This window comes from Erythrolamprus reginae, chromosome 1, assembly GCF_031021105.1.
Source record: "Erythrolamprus reginae isolate rEryReg1 chromosome 1, rEryReg1.hap1, whole genome shotgun sequence".
In the NCBI taxonomy this organism is placed as follows: domain Eukaryota; kingdom Metazoa; phylum Chordata; class Lepidosauria; order Squamata; family Dipsadidae; genus Erythrolamprus; species Erythrolamprus reginae.
The window spans coordinates 269,811,539-269,826,010 of record NC_091950.1 but is presented as its reverse complement, the minus strand read 5'-3'; positions in this window follow the sequence as shown (position 1 = coordinate 269,826,010).

Sequence of the window (14,472 nt, the reverse complement as noted above, 5' to 3'; positions counted from 1 at the left end):
ATGAAAGGGGAGAGTAACTTCACTGCCACCCAATCCTGTAGAGGGAGGAAAGAAGGGAGGAAGGAAAAGGAAAGCAAGAAATAGAGGAAGGGAAGGTAGAAGAGAGAAAGAAAAAGAGCAAGAAAGAAAGAAAGCAAGAGAGAAAGAAAGAAAATGAAAGAGAAATAAAAATAGAGAGGGAGAATGAAAGAAATGGAAGGAGGGAAGGAAGGAGAGAAAGCAAGAGAAAGAAAGAAAGCAAGAGAAAGAAAGAAAGAAAGAGAAAGAAAGAAAGAAAGAGAAAGAAAGAAAAAAGAATGAAAGAGCAAGAGAGCAAGAGAGAAAAAGAAAGAGAGAGAGAAAGAAAGAAAGAAAGGCAACTTCAAAGAAAGGCTCACTGAGCATCTCTCACTCTCTCTCTCTTTCTATCCCTCTCTCTTTCTCTCCCCCCTCTCCCCCCCTTTCCCTCTCTCTTTCTCTCTCTCCCTCTCTCTTTCTCTCCCCCCTCTCCCCCCTTTCCCTCTCCCCCCCCAGGCCGGCAGCGATGTTTTAAAACAGCCGCGCCGTTTGCGAGCTAACTCCTGAGGTGCGGAAGTTCGCCTTTGGCGTTTGGGCCACTCGGAATGTGAAATTCAAAACAGTGTTCGGATCCCCCCACCCCCAGCAGAAGCCAAGGACCCCCAGAGTGGGGCGGCAGGGGAGGCGACCGCCTCTCCACTCACCAAGTGCCGGGATACGAGCCGAGAAGAGCCGGGCTGGCTTACTTTCCTTCCTTCCCGCGCTGATGCAGAGCCACTTGAACAAAGCGTCACGCCCCCCTGACGCTTTTGGTGGCAAAAGAGCCCAGCGTCGCTTCGGAAGCCGCCGAAAGCATCAGAGGGGCGCGATGCTTTGTTCGAGTGGCTCTGCATCAGCGCGGGAAGGAAGGAAAGTAAGCCAGCCCGGCTCTTCTCGGCTCGTATCGCGGAGAGGGGCGGCATACAAATCCAAGTAATAAATAAAATAAAATAAAAAAATGTCTCTCCTCTCCCAGCTCTTATCTCGAGTAGCTCTTAAGTCGAGCAGCTCTTATGTTGGGGTTCCACTGTAATGCACTTGGGGAAAAGGAATCCTCAATCTGAGTATTGCATTGGTAGTTCTGTTTTAGCAAAAACTTCAGAAGAAAAGGATTTAGGGGTAGTGATTTCTGACAGTCTCAAAATGGGTGAGCAGTGTGGTCGGGCGGTAGGAACAGCTAGTAGGATGCTTGGCTGCATAGCTAGAGGTATAACAAGCAGGAAGAGGGAGATTGTGATCCCCTTATATAGAGCGCTGGTGAGACCACATTTGGAGTACTGTGTTCAGTTCTGGAGCCCTCACCTACAAAAATATATTGATAAAATTGAACAGGTCCAAAGACGGGCTACAAGAATGGTGGAAGGTCTTAAGCATAAAACGTATCAGGAAAGACTTAATGAACTGGAGGACAGAAGGAAAAGGGGGGACATGATCGAAACATTTAAATATGTTAAAGGGTTAAATAAGGTTCAGGAGGGAAGTGTTTTTAATAGGAAAGTGAACACAAGAACAAGGGGACACAATCTGAAGTTAGTTGGGGGAAAGATCAAAAGCAACGTGAGAAAATATTATTTTACTGAAAGAGTAGTAGATCCTTGGAACAAACTTCCAGCAGACGTGGTTGGTAAATCCACAGTAACTGAATTTAAACATGCCTGGGATAAACATATATCCATCCTAAGATAAAATACAGAAAATAGTATAAGGGCAGACTAGATGGACCATGAGGTCTTTTTCTGCCATCAGTCTTCTATGTTTCTATGTTTCTAATCCAGATTGAGCAAAATTAACCAAAACAAACAGTTATACTATGTTGTGAGTGATCCACAACTGGGTCAGTTAGTGACAGATTCTGAGGAGGATGAACCATGCCCGTCTTGGTACTTTTAAAATTATTATTATTATTATTATTTATTAGACTTGTGTCCTGCTCCTCTCCAAAGACTCGGAGCGGTACCCTAGGCCAGTGTTCTTGCCAGCTCAATCAGAGTGAGAATGAGGGACAGCTAGAGCCTGAAAAACCTCCAGAAACTGTAGAAACCCCAAGGATAGTAATGTCTGATTCAGAGGAGGATGAGGACATTGAGGATCAGGAGCCCCTGTTAGATGCCTATGTCAGAAGGTTTAGAAGCAGACAGCAACACCTTTATGGAAAAAGTTTTAGAAAGTGAGTCTATGAAAGAAGTCTAGTCAGTTACAGCTCTGGGGAACAGTGACCACACCCAGACAGTATAAAAGGAGGATTTCTGGGGAAAAGAGGCATGGTGTGACAACGAGTCATAATGGTGGCATCACTAGAACCGGAGTTCCAGAAATGCTTCGCTGGCAAACTGCTGCTTTCCCTTTAACATCATCGCACAGAGATGTAGCTGTTTGTGAATCTCCTGAGATTAATAGGATATGTTTTGACAATGCATGTAATCACTGTGGAATGTTCTAATTAGACCGAGATCCAGGCCCGCAACCAGTTCTGTTATCTTTTGACACTTGACTGGGAACGTTGCCAGCAGAAATTACAAGAAGGATTTTGTTTTGTAACTTTCATTTCTAAAATACAATTTTATTCTGGTTTGAACTTTCTGCAGTGGGTGGTTCTTTGTTCCGATCCCTTCAATCCCAAAGCAGAACATGGCAATTGTATAATACAGGTATACTTTCCATGGCAATTGATAGGTTACCTGTAAAATGGGATGTTTATATCTCCATTGTGTAGTTTTATCACAATATCAAGGTAGCAGACTTGTTCAATAAGTTGGCCTAAAGATGTTGACATATTGTGGAGGTATGATATCAGTATCTTGGTAAAATAATGTCCCAGGAGTTTCTTTTTCTGGATTCGTCACCTGGACAGTTGACATTAAACCAGTTCTGGGTTCCCCATGCAAGATCAAGTGTAGTTAATTCCCCCTTTGGTATCATGGTAAAACTACACAATGGAGACATAAACATCGCTTTTTGCAAGCAGCCTGCCAATTGCCATGTATACCTATTGTTAGATAGGGTGAATGAATGACATAAAGATCAAGATCAGAGACAACAACAGCTCAAAGGCAACTATGTACAATCCAGCAACTCTCTGTCTGACAGCTCACCCTTTTATAGACTGCTTAACCAATCAGCTTTGAGTATTTCCCCGCTGGAATGGCAGACCTGACTGGAGCCTAGGTGCTCCAGTCTCAGTATGTAACACCAATATCCTTCCAAATTCTACATAGGATCAATGGGAGAAACTTGAATGTACACAAATTTGACATCGGAACTCAAAACCAAGGGCAAATATTTAAACTTCCCAGAACACGCTGCTGAAGGTCTTTCCAAAGTGACCATTTTGGAAAAATGAGACTTTAATAGAATGATTAAGCAAGAATTTGTGTTCATCAAAGTGTTCCGGACTATCTCAACATGTCTCAACAAACATAATGAGTTTTTAATACGTTACAATTGTTAATTGAGTCTGCCTCACATATAACCTGCAGCTCATGAATGTTGGCCTTTTAATAAAATTTGCTAGTTGGAAAAGCTGCTTCAAGACTTCTGGGTTTTTGGCAGACATAAAACAACTGTTTTGTGATAGAAACCTAACATTTGCTAAAGCTAAAACAATTTTAAAAGATGAACTCCTTTCTTACAGGAACATTTTTATCTCTAATAAGAATTCCGATTTAAAAAATGATCTGAACAGGAAGTATTTTTAAGGAAAAATAGCTACTACTGTGCTGTACCAGAAAAACCAAATGTATGTTGTTATTTAAAGAGTAACTGTATTGTGAGTGAATTACAATTGACAACGATTATTGCAATTCATTTTTTTTACAAATATAGCTGGTTTCAGAATAATTTTTTTCAATCTATAATAGATGTACTGATGAACTAGATGCCCATTTGACAAACCAGGATGGAGAATTTATTCCTCTTGTTCAAGTGCATGACCAGTGACAATGTTGTGATTGCGACTGATTTTCTAGTATTTTGTATCATTGTGATTTATTGTATACTAAATAAAGTAAAGTATGCATACTTCTGCAAAAGCAAAACAAATGCATTTGTGCAATTTGTACAAACAAAATTCAGAAAAAGGAAGCATCCAAACATCTTAATTATACACTCTGGACCATAACTTTTCTTGGATAGGATACAGTTGCATGCAAAAGTCTCAGATTCAATTCTTGGCACATTCGGATGGGACTGAAAAAACATTTTAGTCTGAAAGATACAATTAAGAGAAGATAATATTGGGCTAGCTGTACATGTTCAATGGCATGTCTCCAGGGGCTGGCCACCATTCTTGGCCCTACCGTGTGCAGAAGCTGAATCTTGCGTGAGTGCATGCCCAGAAGCAAAAAGGCCTGGAAATAGACAAAAATAAGGCAAGTAGCCACTTGCCGCCACTCGCCACTGTTTGCCCTGCTGTACCACTTCAGCAGCTCTGTCCTGCCACTTGCTGCCGCTCACCCTGCTGCTTGTGGCCTCTCTGCCGCGAGCAGGCTGCTCCGCCCTTACTTTCCTCCAGTGCATGACCTCCTAGAGGGGTGCAGGCTGGGTGGCCTCTAGCTCTGGCTGCGTGGCCTGCTTTGTACTTTCCCGTGCCACAGGCCTCTCTCTCCTGCAGCGTGGGAGAGCAGATAGCAGGCCACATGGCTGCAGCTTGGGCAGGCTGCTTTTGCTGCTGGCCCCAGTTGCCACTCTAGGTGTCACAATAAGATTCCAGCTGCTGTGCATATGTGAGATTCCAGCTGCTGTACCCTTCCGGCATGCGCAGAAATAAAATACTGGTAATTTTTTACCAGAATTGCACCAGTTGGGTGTGCACTGTGCATGCATGCCCGGCGGCAATGGAGCTAACCTACACTATTGCCGCCACCAGAATGGCATTCCAACCGTTCTGGCCATTAGCCCATCCCTGCATGTCCCACATTCTTGTTCATATCCTACTGCCACTGTATACATGTTTTCATCTAGTTCCAATGTTTGAGTGGGAAAATGCCCAAACTCTATTGGTTGATACATCTGATAGCTCCTTATAAAAGGGCTAGCTGTCAGACTGCAAGTTCTTCTTCTTCTTCTTCTTCTTCTTCTTCTTCTTCTTCTTCTTCTTCTTATTATTATTATTATTATTATTATTATTATTATTATTAATTATAGTTGAAAGGGACCTTACAGGTCATCAAGTCCAACCCCCTGCTTACGAAGGAAACCCTACAGCACCCCAGCCAAATGGTAGTCCAATCTCCTCTTGAAAATGTCCAAAGTTGGGGAGTTGACAACCTTCGCTGGCAGGCCATTCCGCTGGTTGATCGCTCTCACTGTCAGGAAATTCTTCCTTATTTCCAGGTTGAATCTCTCCTTAGTTAGCTTCCAACCATTGTTCCTCGTCTGGCCCTCTGGTGCCCTGGACAATAGTGTGATCCCTTCCCCTCCGTGGCATCCCTTTAAGTACCTATATACAGCTATGATGTCCCCCCTAGCCCTTCTTTTTATTAGACTATCCATGCCCAGTTCCATCAACCTTTCCTCGTATGGCCTGGTCTCTAGTCCCCTTATCATTTTAGTTGCTCTTTTCTGCACTCTTTCCATAGTCTCTATATCTTTTTTGAAGTGTGGTGACCAGAACTGGATGCAATACTCCGGGTGTGGTCTGACCAGGGCCTTATAGAGTGGTATTATTACTGATTGTACAGAGAAGTTGCCTAGTAAAGAAGTTCCTTTGAAGTCTGTCTCCTGCCATTATTAACACAATACAACAGTGGTGACAAGGGCTTAGAAGCTGGAGAATGAAGAGGATCATACTTCAGGCATTGCAACTAGCCAGGTGGTCATGTCTTCCTTCCACCCAACAATGCCATTCAATCTGGCCAGAGAAAAATGGGAGCTGTGTATGAGGAGGCTTGAATGCTTCCTAGAAGCTAATGATCTGTTGTGTCTAAAGAGCACTTGTCTTGAGTCACTGCGGGCATGATGTGTTCAACATAGCGGAGTCCCTGTCAGACCCAACCCTGGTGCACACTGTACCATGGCAGGTCTTTCAAGCAGTCTAGAGCCCGTGAAGGTGAAAAACAGGCCTACTGGGCCCATCAGAAGTCAAGAAATGGGACATTTCCAGCCTCCAGAAGGCCTCCAAGGGAGCAGGGGAAATATTTATGCCCTTCCCTGATATTGAATTATGGGTTTGTGAACTCATGCATGTGTGATAGTGTGTGCACACACATTTTTGGCACCTAAGGCAAAGAAGGTTTGCTATCCCAGGCAGTGTTCCCTCTAATTTTTTGGGGGGATGGGCGGAAAAGTATAGTGTCTGAGCGGCAGTCCCTTCTGGACTGGGCGGCACTCTTTCCATCTCACTCTTTCCCTCTCGGCTTCTGGGCAGGTTTGAAAAACTCTGAGTTGATGATGATTTTTAAGTGAGCCATTGCTCACTGCTCAGCTTAGAGGGAACTATGATCCCAGGCCTATCCTATGCCAATTGTGCACCATCTATTACACTTCCTGGGCCCTGGCTGCCTATTTGCTAAACTCGATCTGGCACAGGCATTCCAGCAGCTGCCAGTAGATGGCACTACTTCTGAAGCACAGACCCCTTCATAGAGGAGCCTTTAAGTTTCATAGGCTGCAGTTTGGAGTCAGCATGGCCCCAGGGTTGTTCCAGAATGTAATGGATTGCCTGTTGCAGAACATTCCCGGGATCATGCCATATTTTGATGATGTCCTCATCTCAGCCTGTGACTTTGATCAGTTGCACCCTAAATCAGTGGGCAACTGGACTTTCCTGTTCTTTCTTTTGAAGACATTTCTCTTTTCATCTAAGATGTTTCTTCAGCTCTGACAGGATAGTGGGGACTGGAAGGATTTATACTGTTCAAAAAAATAAAGGGAACGCTCAAAGAACACATCCTAGATCTGAATGAATGAAATATTCTCATTGAATACTTTGTTCTGTACAAAGTTGAATGTGCACAATGTGTGTGAAATTGATTGTCAATCAGTGTTGCTTCCCAAGTGGACAGTTTGATTTCACAGAAGTTTGATTTACTCGGAGTTATATTGTGTTGTTTACCGTAAGTGTTCCCTTTATTTTTTTGAGCAGTGTATATTCCTTCGCACTTGGAGGTGCTTCAATGACCTCCAACAGCTTCAACAACCCTCTAAAAGGATGCAAATGACCAGCTGTCTGCAAGACATATAAATCTTTCTATTCCCTACATCCTGTCAGAGCTGAAGATGTTTCTTGGATACAATGTAAAGGGGTGATACTGATGAGTTTAGATTAAAGTTCTAAGCAGGTAAACATGACTAATTTTGGTTCAGATCTTATACAAAAGCTTGATTCTTCTGGCACAGAAATATCAATCTGAGATTGCCTAGTGACCTAGTCCATCTTCTTCATTGAAGGAGACAGATGAGATTACAAAATGGATACAAATGGTTAATATGCAGGGGTGGGCTACTGCCTCGATGGGGGGGAATGCAGTGGGGTAGGAAAAATGGAGCTCCACCCCAGAACACCCAATTTGCACTGAAATATGTTGAAAGAAAATACAGGGCGTCCTGCATAAACCACGCCCACAGTGTGGTAGTAAAAATTTTGGTAGCCCTTTACTGTTAATATGCCAGAAGATTGGAGAGTCTTAGATTGATATTTCCACTATGCCACAAAGCTTGCTAAGTAATCTTAGGACAGTGACCCTGGTAATGTTCCCTTTTTTTCCTAAGCATAGATTGTTAAATCATGGATTGTTGAATAAAGAAAAGTTAATGAGTACATACATTACTATAAGCTTGAAATCCTTCATTATATTGATGCATGATCAAACTGTTAGAATAAAAGTATAGGTGTTTGAAACAAGCCATGATGTCAGAATGATGGGGCAATGTGATGTCCTTAGGCAAATATCACAATTCTGTGATTTGTGTCAATCATGTCATGATGACTGACACAAGTCCAAGTTGTGCTGAATGCTATATTATGCAACTTGCTTGCTATAAGGATCTGTATGTTGTTATTCCTACTTCTAGGGCTGTTCATTTTAAGAGAATCAAATGGTGTGGAACACTTGTGTTTTCTGCGCTAAATTCTTGGAAGAAGGATAAAACTTAAAATCAATGGCCTATTTTATTCTCATAAAATCCTTGTGTGGCATATGAAGCTGAAAGAACAAGCAGCTGGGGTTGGCAATCATTCACTAAACCTCTCAGGCCTGAGAGGGGATTTATTTGGCTGGAAATGAGATTGTTAAGTGTTTTGTTAACTTTTATCCTGTTTATTTCTCCTTCTGAAAAGCACTTTGGAAATATTTATAAACAGTTACAAAATTTACATTAAACACCATAATATTGTGACTTATGAAAAGGTCTTACCATGTTATGCTTTTGATTCCTGAATTTAGGATTTTAATTTTTCCTCTCCAGAAGCAGCGGGTTGTCACGATTTAAAATCTTTTGGCTCAGATTTATTATCACTGTGTCTGGTTGGTAGTGACCACAGTGCTGTTCAATCCAAGATCTTGGAATCTTATAATTTCTGCCTTATTGAGTTACGATTATGAAGTAGATGATATTTCTTAGCCCTGTCAACATGAGGGCAAAAGACAACTGTTTATTGATTCTATGACCCAATTTTCTTCCAGCAGTTCAAATGTTCACAGAATGTCCTCTTTCGCAGTCATTCTTTTAGGCAAAAAGGTGATGTGTGATTCTCAGCAAATGTAAATTAATGGAGATAATAAACCCAAGGAACTCTCACCTATTAAAAATTCACTAAGATTGTTCTAGGTATGCTGGCTTGATTAAAATTAATGATCACACTGAGTTTAACAAATCAGTTGGAATTTTAATTATTTATGTATATTGCACTTCAAAAAGAGATATTTTGTATTCAATTAGTCGCATTTCTGTTAGGGAATCACCTCTACATGGTGTAAGTTAGTTTCTCCCAAAGAGAGATAGTGGTAGGGATGGTGGGTAAATTGGTTATTTTTGCTTTTCCAGCACTACAGTACAGTGAATATAATCATTATGTTATGAATTATCATTAGCAAAGATAATTCTGTAGAATTAGAGCTTGGGCACATAGCTGGGCCAAAATTAAGAACTGAAGCTCTCATTTTATCAGTGTCTCACAATGAAAAAGCAGAAGTAGAAGATCAAGAAGCTACAAGCAATTGCAAATGAGGGAGATGTTAGTTTTGAAGATGATCACAAAATTGTGGGTTGTTCTGCTATAGTTCATGATTCTACTTATGTGTGGCCTGATCTGAAAGAGTTTTCTTTTTTTGAGAAAAAGAACAGTTTCACTCATAAGATAAAGGGTCTGTTGATTATGATTAGACTTCTTTCATTCATTCAGTGAGGTTATCCAGACTTGGTGAAACCATGCTTAATTAAATAAATAAAATCACAAAATTGGAGCAGGACTACACAAACATTGTGTTTTGTCCACCTTCATTCTTAATTCAAACATATTAAATATTAAACTGTTCAATTGTAGACTGTTTGATCCTGGGAAGGCTCTGTAGGCCTCTCTCAACAGACAATACCAATTTATTTTAAAACAATGCTGTGCAGTAGATTAAGATGAACCTTGCTCTCCATGAGCCTAGTCTTACACTTTGTGATACCCCATGGGCCCCTTTCTCCTATTTATATCAAGAAAACTACAGTATAATCTGTGTCACAGGTGGGTTTCAGCAGGTTACGACCAGTTCTGAAGAACCGGTAGCAGAAATTTTAAGTACTTCAGAGAACTGGTAAGTACCAGCTCTGACTGGCACTGCCCTCCATGTATTCTCTGCCTCCTCCAGCTGATCAGGAGGAAATAGGAATTTTACAGTAAACTTCCCCTGGAGTGGGGAGGGAATGGAGATTTTTGTTGTGAGCCGCCCCGATTCTTTAGAGAGGGGCGGCATACAAATAATAATAATAATAATAATAATAATAATAATAATAATAATAATAATAATATTATTATTATTATTATTATTACAGGATCCTTCCCCTGGAGTGGGGAGGCAATGGAGATTTTACAGGATCCTTCCCCAGGAGTGGGGAGGGAAAGGGGGAATGGAGATTTCACAGTACCCTTCCCCTGCCACACCCACCAAGCCAGGCCCTCCAAGCCATGCCACACCCACTAAGCCACACCACAGAACCGGTAGTCGGTAGTAAAAAAAAATTGAATCCCACCACTGGTTTATGTCAATGGTCTGATTTCACAGAATGAAAGCTGAACAAGCTGTACAGTCCCATTTTACAAAGCAGTATTTCTCAACCTTAGAATCTTCCAGGTGCATGGACATCAACTCCCAGAATGCCCCAGCCAACCAGGCTAGCTGGGGAATTCTGGGAGTTGAAGTCGACACATCTGAAAGTTGCCAGGGTTGAGAAACTTTGCTGTAAAGGATATGCCAATGGCTTGAGATGAGAAATTATTTTGAAATGTGAAATTATTTTGAAAAGGGCTAAGAAAAATGATCCCAAAGAGGAACAAACAAACACACACACACACACACACACACACACACACACGCCTGAACCACATTTTTTGTTCCCCTTTTCATAAGGGATGTATTTCACCGTTAGCCTTCCATCACCAATAGGCCATGAGGACATATGCAAATCACTGTGAACTGGACAGAGAAATTAAACACCGTTATGTGTGCTTGGACTGCTTTAAACTTAAATTCAAATGTTAAATGATGATTAGGTAGCAGGACACGATCAAAACGATAGTAATGGGCTTTGCGCTATGATGATGAAGTGATCTTGTTGGCCTTCTATAATTATCCTAATATAATTAGCAATACACGAGCTGTTTCAAAGCATTCTAAGCATGCTGGGAAACAGTTCCTTCCAAAATTAGTCATACAAGATGATTGTAGGCGGTGAGTAATCTGAACTTGGCCTTCACCTGGCAGTAATGATTCTAGCATTAAAATGAATTACAGTAGAAAGGAATTGTTTCATCTGTTTCCCATAGCAGCAAATTCTCCTGTATTATTATTTGTCACCCACCCCAATCTTTGTGACCACTGGGCTGCCAAGTTATATACAATAGATGGCAGGGACATGGGACCTATACATTGCTATTCTCAGATTATTGCTCCCTCCCCCGTAGTATAAGAAAGCTTAGAACTACGTTGCCTAAAACACGATCTAAGTATTGCCCACAAGATCATATGCTGCAACGTTCTACCTGTCAATGACTACTTCAGCTTCAACCGCAACAACACAAGAGCACGCAACAGATTCAAACTTAATATTAACCGCTCCGAACTTGACTGCAAAAAATATGACTTCAGCAACCGAGTTGTTGAAGCATGGAACTCATTACCTGACTCAGTAGTGTCAATCCCTAACCCCAAACATTTTTCTCTTAGACTATCCACAATTGACCTCTCCAGGTTCCTTAGAGGTCAGTAAGGGGCGTGCATAAGTGCACCAGTGTGCCTTCCATCCCCTGTCCAATTGTCTCTCCTTATCTCATTTATCTTTCCTTCTTTTCAAATATGTTCACCTATACTTTTATATCTTTTCTTCTATTCTTTATTTATATTATTACATATCTATTCTCTTCAATGTGTACTATGTATTGGACAAAATAAATAAAATAGATAAATAAAATAAATATAAGGAAAACTAGCATGTCAATTATGCTACATCTTGATAGGTTCCAACTTTGTGAGTTCTTATGCTTTCTCTTGGGCTCTTAGATAAGTTTCCCTAATATAAGATATGATAAAAGATCATGCTAAAATTATCTATTTTGGTGTAAAAATATTTTGATACATTATGTACTCTTTATTTACAGGCTGCGAGAGCCATCGTGGGGCTTCCAAGATCTGCCCACATTTCACCAACACCCCGCGGCCTGCACTGGCTGCCGATCAGTTTCCGGTCACAATTCAAAGTGTTGGTTATGACCTATAAAGCCCTACATGGCATTGGACCAGGATATCTCTGAGACCACCTCCTGCCGCACGAATCCCAACGGTCGATTAGGTCCCACAGAGTGGGCCTTCTCCGGGTCCTGTCGACCAAACAATGTCGACTGGCGGGACCCAGGGGAAGAGCCTTCTCTGTGGTGGCCCCGGCCCTCTGGAATCAACTCCCTCCAGAGATTTGAATAGCCCCAACCCTCCTCGCCTCCCATAAAATGCTGAAGACCCACTTTTGTTGCCAGGCATTGGGATAATTACCATCTTTCCCCCTTTTTATTATATTTTTGCCCTTATTGCATGATAGATTAGGTTGAATTTGTGTGACTGCATAGCTAGGGGTTTTATTATGTTATTAATGTCTTTTAAATGGATCTAATTTTTTATTGTTAGATTTGTAATGTATTGTATTATTGCTATGCTGTGAGCCGCCCCGAGTCTTCGGAGAGGGGTGGCATACAAATCTAATAAAGTAAACTAATCTAAAACTAAACTACCATCAGTTATAATTGCTACATGGAAAGAATAAACATTTTAAGGAAAGTTAAAATAGCATCGAAAGGGGAGAGGTGAAAATTAATGCAGCTTGAAAAATAATCAAAGTTTGGCTAATAAAGAATTCAGGAGAAAATCTGGTCTGACCCAATCTGACTACTATTCTAATTAACTTCTGGAAAAAAGAATTCAGGAAATACTTTAATGTACCGTAGTTTTATGCACTCATCCAGAACTTCATTGTGGTTGCCTCCAATTCTTTCAGCTTCAATGTCATTCCAGTTCTGTGGTTTATTTAACCAAATGCCATTAAAATGATGGAAATCTTGTCACTGACATTGTTCTGACTAACATGTGCTTCCAGGGGAATTGTTTCTGTGGGTTGGCTTGACAGGAACATAAGCAAACTGCTTTAAGAACATAGCTAAGTGCCTTATTCTATTCACAGACATTAGAGAATGTGACTTGATAACGCTGTTTAACTCATGGCTACCATATTCAGTAAAATTACCTCGTGAGATTCTCCTGTTGGGTTCTTTGAAACGTTATACAATAACAAACTGTGCTTTGTGATGTTTAAGGCAGTCAGCAAATTTAAAAGATTCATCCGATGTAATCAGAGTGTCATGTTTCCTGAGTAATGAATTCCCAGAAATGAAGACTGACACCTTGTTCAGGTTCAAGAAACCCTTTCATGAGCACATTATATCAGCACTTAGAAAGGTGAAGCTAGCTCCAAATTATTCCTGCTCATTTGGATAGTTAAAATAATAGGATTTCCCCACACCCCTAGGTCTCTCTGGTTACATAGGCCAGTGTTTCCCAACCGTGGCAACTTGGAGATATCTGGACTTCAATTCCCAGAATTCCCCAGCCAGCATTCGCTGGCTGGGGAATTCTGGGAGTTGAAGTCCAAATGTCTTCAAGTTGCCAAGGTTGGGAAACACTGACATAGTCCAATCAGTCCAGCAATAGGTTCCTGCCCGGCTTTGACAGATGTCTGTTGACATGACCTTGGTTCACACAATGGCTGGTGGATGTTATGAGACATCTGAAGCACCACATTCCTAAATTCCTCCTTCCCCCACCCCTGTGACTGGCAACCAAGCAATGAAGTAGAAGTAAGCATGGCTTCAGTTGAAGTAGTTTTGCAGGTTGTCACAGAGGCCCAGTAAGTGGCATAAGGGGTGTGCATAAATGCACCAGAGTGCACTAGAGCGCCTTCCGTCCCCTGTCCTAATGTCTTTCTTTTACTAGTATAATGTATATAAATATTATTATATTTTTGTATGCCGCCAATATGTATTTGACAAAACTAACAAATGAATAAATAATTAAAAAAAATATCTTAGCCTGGAGACAGCTGGGTATACATTCTTGGCTAGTTCCATTCTTGGACACAGATCGTCCAGATCATAGTTGGGACTCCGGAAGTAATATCCCCAAAGAACAGACTAAAGTTTTGGTAGCTCATGAAGATGCAAACTTCAGAGATAGCTGTAGATGTACTCAACTGAACCTCAAAACAGAGAAGGGGGGAGGGAGGGAGGGAGAGGGAAAGAGAGAGAGAGAGAGAGAAGGCTGAGTCAACCTTGAGCCTGGTGAGATTTGAACTGCCAAATTACAGGCAACTGTCAATCAGCAGAAACACCTATACTACACTATAACCACTGCACCACCATAGCTCATAATATAGATAGATGATGAAAGAGAGATAGACAGACGTAGCAATCAATCAATCAATCAATCAATCAATCAAGCAAGCAAGCAAGCAAGCAAGCAAGCAAGCAAGCAATAAATAAATAAATAAATAAATAAATAAATAAATAAATAAATAAATAAATACTGCAGTGTATATTTCTACAGAGTATAAGATGCATCTCCCCCGCTAAAAGAGGCTGAAATTTTGGGTGGGTCTTATACTCCAAATGTAGGAGTATACAAAGTCCTAACAAAGTGTTAATGATCTTCCTGGCTTGCAGGCTTGTTTTCATTCCTACTCCTGCTGAATTTT